The sequence below is a fragment of the Colius striatus genome, unplaced genomic scaffold, assembly GCF_028858725.1.
Source record: "Colius striatus isolate bColStr4 unplaced genomic scaffold, bColStr4.1.hap1 scaffold_180, whole genome shotgun sequence".
NCBI lineage: Eukaryota > Metazoa > Chordata > Aves > Coliiformes > Coliidae > Colius > Colius striatus.
In genome coordinates, this window is record NW_026908470.1 from 4,167 (window position 1) to 10,000 (window position 5,834).

Below are 5,834 nucleotides of genomic sequence, written 5' to 3' on the forward strand. Positions count from 1 at the left end.
CATTATCAACACAGTTGCAAACCTTTTCTTGTCCCTTCCTGGCTTTCGGACTCCTCACCCACTGCCGCCCTCCGCTGCAGGCCCACGGTCCGTTGCCCCTCTCCTCCGTCACCCCGACAACGGGTTCATTGTGATGCAGGCCGCCCCCGCCCAAACCTTGCAAGCCCAGGACTGCTGCGGGCCTGGGGTTTGTTGCCCCTCTCCTCCGTCACCCCGACAACGGGTTCATTGTGACGCAGGCCGTCCCCGCCCAAACCTTGCAAATGCAGGACTGCTGCGGGCCCGGGGTTTTTTTCCCCTCTCCGCCGTCACCCCGACAACGGGTTCATTGTGACGTAGGCCGCCCCCGCCCAAGTTTAGCAAACGCACGGCTGCTGCAGGCCGTGGGTCCGTTGTCCATCTCCGCCGTCACCCTGAAAACGGCTTCCTTGTGATGCAGGTCGCCCCCGACCAAACCTTGCAAACCCAGGCCTGCTGCAGGCCCGGGGTCCATTGCCCCTCTCTGCCGCCACCCCGACAACGGCTTCCTTGTGACCCAGGCTGCCGCCGCCCAAACCCTGCAAACCCAGGCCTGCTGCGGGCCCGGGATCCGTTGCCCCTCTCCGTCGTCACCCTGAAAACGGATTCATTGTGACGCAGGCCGTTCCCCGCCGAAACCCTGCAACCCGAGGGCCGCTGAGGGCCCGGCTTATGTTATCCCGTCTCCGCCGTCATGCCGACAACGCGTTCATTGTGATGCAGGCCGTCCCTCCACTCACGCTGCACCCCGTGACCTGCTGCGATCCTAGCTGCCGTTACCCTGTCTCCACCCTCATGCCCTCAACAGGTACATTGCGATGCAGGTTGCCCCCGCCCAAAGCCCGCACCCCGTGGCCCGCAGCGAGCCCGGCCGCCATTACCCCATCTCCACTGTCACCCTGGCAACAGGTCCATTGTGACACAGGTTTCCCCTATGAGCCCAGCCGCCGTTCTTTGTCTCCACCGCACCTCCCCCCATCCCCCCGACAACCCCACATACTATTCACTGTGATATAGGCTATTCCCCTCCCCGCCCCAGCCCTGCACCCTGTGGCTTGCTGCAAACCCGGCCGCCATTAATCCCTCTCCACCGTCACCCCGATAAAAGGTTCATTGTGACACATGCTGCCTATTGGAGCCTGGCTGCCCTTCCCTGTCTCCGCCGCGCCCACCCCCTCCCCAAACCCCACCGCCCCCCCACCCCGTGCCTCAACCCCCCCCCCCGCCCGCCAGCCTCCCTTCTCTGCCCCACCCCTCCTCGTCGGCCTCGCACACGGTTCACTGTGACACAGGAACACACACACCCCCCCACCCCCCCCCCCCGATTCCTGGACCGTGTGGCTTGCTTCCTTGCCCAGCCGCCCCTACGGGAAGTTGAAGCGGGGAGACTTTAGGACCCAGCGCCGTCTCTGTCTCCTCACTCCTGTCCCTGCCCACCGTTGCCGGCTTTGCCACCGCCGCGGGGAGACTTTAGGACCCAGCGGCGTCTCTGTCTCCTCACTCCTGTCCCTGCCCACCGTTGCCGGCTTTGCCACCGCCGCGGGGAGACTTTAGGACCCAGCGGCGTCTCTTCCTGTTTCCCAGCCGCGCGGCAGAAGGGAGTCCCGGCGCCGTGCAGTCTCGACCCCGGGCTCCCGGGGCACAAGCCCGTGCTCCTGCCCCGACTCCCGCGTTTCTTTCTCAGTCAGTCACTCGCCCTGCTGCAGTCCTGCCTGCCGCCCGCCCCCCCTTGTACTCCACCTGCTGCCACGAGTTGAAAAACAAACGAACGCTGAGCCGGGGGTGGGGGTGGGGGTGGGGGTGTGTGTGGGGGGGAAGGGATAAAAGCCCAAAACCCCCAAAACTCTCTCAACTGACCTAAACAGAAATCTTTGTCAAAAGGGAAACCATCTCTTCTTCAGCCTACCTTTCCACCAGACTCCGGCTCGCCGACCGCCCTGTTGCCTTCCCTTGTGCCAGACCACCCCCCTCCTTTCCCCTGCCGCTGCTGGCGCCACAAATGAGCCCGTGACCCTTGGCTAGGCGGGAAATGCCGCCCACTCCTCCCTGAAGGAGGATCCAGCTACCTCTCTGCGCCTTCCCCCGCCCCCCCTCCTCGGGGGCGCCAGACAGACTGCTTGGAGAGGAGAAGCACCTGACCTCCTCAGGGCGGGAGAGAGAGGAAGGGGGGGGGGGGTGGGCGGGGGGGGTGGTGCTCGCGCGCTTATCTGTGTGTATGTCTGTTTGGGGGGGGAAGCATGTATGTCTGAGTTGGCACCTGCAGACACATTTACAGCTGGTCAACGTATTTTATTCCCGGGAAATGAAGAAATAAATTCAAGCCGGAAAATAAAATTCCAAAAAAAACAACGGTAAAAAGTTTGGGGGGGGGGGGAGGAGAAGGAGTAGGGGGAGGAGGAGGAAGAAAAGAAAAGGAAAAATAAACCCTCGAGGCGCGGACTTGGCAGTGGGGCACCCCATCCGGAAGCAGAGACTCCTAACTCTCGAAAAAGTTGGGGTACGGGGTGAAAAGGTGCGTGGAAAGGTTGGTTTTACGCACAACCAGCTACAGCGGGTGCCACCAGGTGTCCACGGCTGCGAAAGTGTCGCCAGGTCTACCCGGCTCCGCAGCGCCACCCGGTCTCCCGGGCTCCGGCATTGTAGCCAGGTCTACCTGGCTCCGCAACGCCACCCGGCCTCCCGGGCTCTGGCGGTGTTCGCCAGGCCTACCGTGCTCCGCAGCGCCACCCGGTCTCCCGGGCTCCGGCGGTGTTTGCCCGGTCTACCCGGCTCCGCAGAACCACCCGATCTCCCTTTCCCCGCTCCGGCGGTGTTTGCCAGGCCTACCCGGCTCCGCGGCGCCACCCGGCCTCTCCGGCTCTGGCGGTGTTTGCACGGTCTACCCGGCTCCGATGAACCACCCGGTCCCCCTTCCCCGCTCCGGCGGTGCCGCCAGGCCTTCCCGGCTCCGCAGCGCCACCCTGCCCCTCCGGCTCCGGCGGTGTTTGCCCGGTCTACCCTGCTCCGCAGAACCTCCCGGTCCCCATTCCCCGCTCCGGCGGTGCCGCCAGGACTACCCGGCTCCGCAGCGCCACCCGGCCTCTCCGGCTCTGGCGGTGTTGGCCCGGTCTACCCGGCTCCGCAGAACCTCCCGGTCCCCATTCCCCGCTCTGGCGGTGCCGCCATGCCTACCCGGCTCCGCAGCGCCACCCGGCCTCTCCGGCTCTCGCGGTGTTTGCCCGGTCTACCCCGCTCCGCAGAACCACCTGGTCTCCCTTTACGGCTCCGGCGGTGCCGCCGGGCGTACCCGGCTCCGCGGCGCCACCCGGCCTCTCCGGCTCTGGCGGTGTTTGCACGGTCTACCCGGCTCCGATGAACCACCCGGTCCCCCTTCCCCGCTCTGGCGGTGCCGCCGGGCGTACCCGGCTCCGCAGCGCCACCCGGCCTCCCGGGCTCCGGCGGTGTTAGCCCGGTCTACCCGGCTCCGCAGAACCACCCCGTCCCCCTTCCCTGCTCCGGCGGTGCCGCCAGGCCTTCCCGGCTCCGCAGCGCCACCCTGCCCCTCCGGCTCCGGCGGTGTTTGCCCGGTCTACCCTGCTCCGCAGAACCTCCCGGTCCCCATTCCCCGCTCCGGCGGTGCCGCCAGGACTACCCGGCTCCGCAGCGCCACCCGGCCTCTCCGGCTCTGGCGGTGTTGGCCCGGTCTACCCGGCTCCGCAGAACCTCCCGGTCCCCATTCCCCGCTCCGGCGGTGCCGCCAGGCCTACCCGGCTCCGCAGCGCCACCCGGCCTCTCCGGCTCTGGCGGTGTTGGCCCGGTCTACCCCGCTCCGCAGAACCACCTGGTCTCCCTTCACGGCTCCGGCGGTGCCGCCAGGCCTTCCCGGCTCCGCAGCGCCACCCGGCCTCCCGGGCTCCGGTGGTGTTAGCCCGGTCTACCCGGCTCCGCAGAACCACCCGGTCCTCCTTCCCCGCTCCGGCGGTGCCGCCAGGCCCACTCGGCTCTGCAGCTCCACCCGGCCTCTCCGGCTCTGGCGGTGTTGGCCCGGTCTACCCCGCTCCGCAGAACCACCTGGTCTCCCCGGCTCCGGCGGTGCCGCCAGGCCTACCCGGCTCCGCAGCGCCACCGTCTCCCGAGCTCTGGCGGTGTTGGCCAGCTCTTCCCGTATGCGCAGCACCACCCATTTTCTCTTTTCCGGTTCGGCGGTACCACCAGGCCTCCCCTTCTCCGGAGCGCTACCACCCGTTCTCCCTTTACGGCTCCGGCGGTGTCGCCAGGCCTACCCGGCTCTGCAGCGCCACCCGGCCTCCTGGGCTCCGGCGGTGTTAGCCAGGTCTACCGGGTTCCGTAGCGCCACCCGGTCACCCGTTCCCGCTCCTGCGGTGTAGCCAGGTCTACCCGTCTCCGCAGCGCCACCCGGTCTTGCGGTCTCCGTCGCTGTTGGTCAGGTCTACCCGTCTCCGCAGCGCCACCCGGTCTCCCGCGTTGTTTGCCAGGTCTACCCTGCTCCGCAGCGCCACCCGGTTTCCTCCTCGCTCTGGCGGAGCCGCCGTGCCTTCCCGGCTCCGAGATGCCGCCGGGTCTATTTATTTGCTCCGCCAGGTCCACCCTGCTCTGCATCGTTTCGCGGTCTACCCGGCACCGGCATGACGAGCCTTACGGACCTTCGGGGTAGACCTGTGCTCCCTGCGGCTGCCTTGGTGTTTTCGAAGGGGTCGCTGTTTCGCGCTGCCTCCAGTTGCGTCATCGTAGAAAGCGGCAGCAGTACAGCGCCACCCCGGTAAAGTCCATAGTCGCTCTCTTGAAAGCGAAACCGGGCGTGGACTTAGTTTTACATACTATAGGGGCGAGCGGTGACTCGCGCTTGCAGCTCAGCTCGTGAGCGGCTGCAATGCCCGCGGCGCGGCCGGTGTTAAGTGGGGCGCTGGTCGGCCGTTGAGGTGGCTCTTGTCCCGGTGGTGGCTCAAATTGCCTGCTTGCTCGGCACGGTTGCTCTCTCGCGCTGGTATGCCAAACCCCCACCCCAGCACAGTCGAGAGACCCGGGGAAAGTTGGAGAACGGTCGCAACCGCTGTCCGTTGCATGCCTGGCACCGGTGTTGAGGGTTTGGCTTGAAGCCGAGTTCACCCCGGGCAGAGCTTGATGCTTGGTGGCGGTCGCCAGGCACTCGAACGCTGTGGGGGGGAGACTAGCCTGCCCCAGTGGCTTTTCTCTCTCCCTTCTCCTCCGTTGGGTCCCTTGGGATGACCCCGCTGATTTTGGGCAAAAAGGTGAATCAGGACGAGAATTTGCCCCCCCCGATGGTGTCCAGCCTCCCGTGGCTGCCGCCAGCTCCTTTGAGGGTCTGATCCAAGAGGGAATGGAATGTTTGGCGGTGAGGTGGCGTCGCCTCATCCTTCTTTTCACCCCCACCCCCGGCCTTAAGCTGGGGACGCCTGCGAAGCGGGCAAGAGTAACACACACAGGGGCTGCCGCTCCCGGCGGTTGGCCAGTCCAATGCAGATGAACTCCGGGGGTTGAGAGTCTCGAGCCTGCTCCCGTGGCTTTTGCTGGCTCTCCCCCCCTAGAACGCGTTTTTCTTTCCGGCCTTAAGCTGGAGCCCTGTCCCCCCCTGCACGTCGGGGGGCAGAGCCGGTGCAGCTGCCCGCTGTCATTGGCGGTGAGCTTGAGTCGTGCAGGCGGCCGTAGAGTCTTGAGCCTGCTTCGGCTTTCTCTGGCCTCCCATGCCGAGAGCCCGATGACCAACGGGCGAGGTGTCAGCGGTGCCACCTTGCCTTCTTCCCGGGGGTTTGGCCATGCGTGGGCGGCCCGTGGTGTCTGGCTTGCTCTGGTCTCCC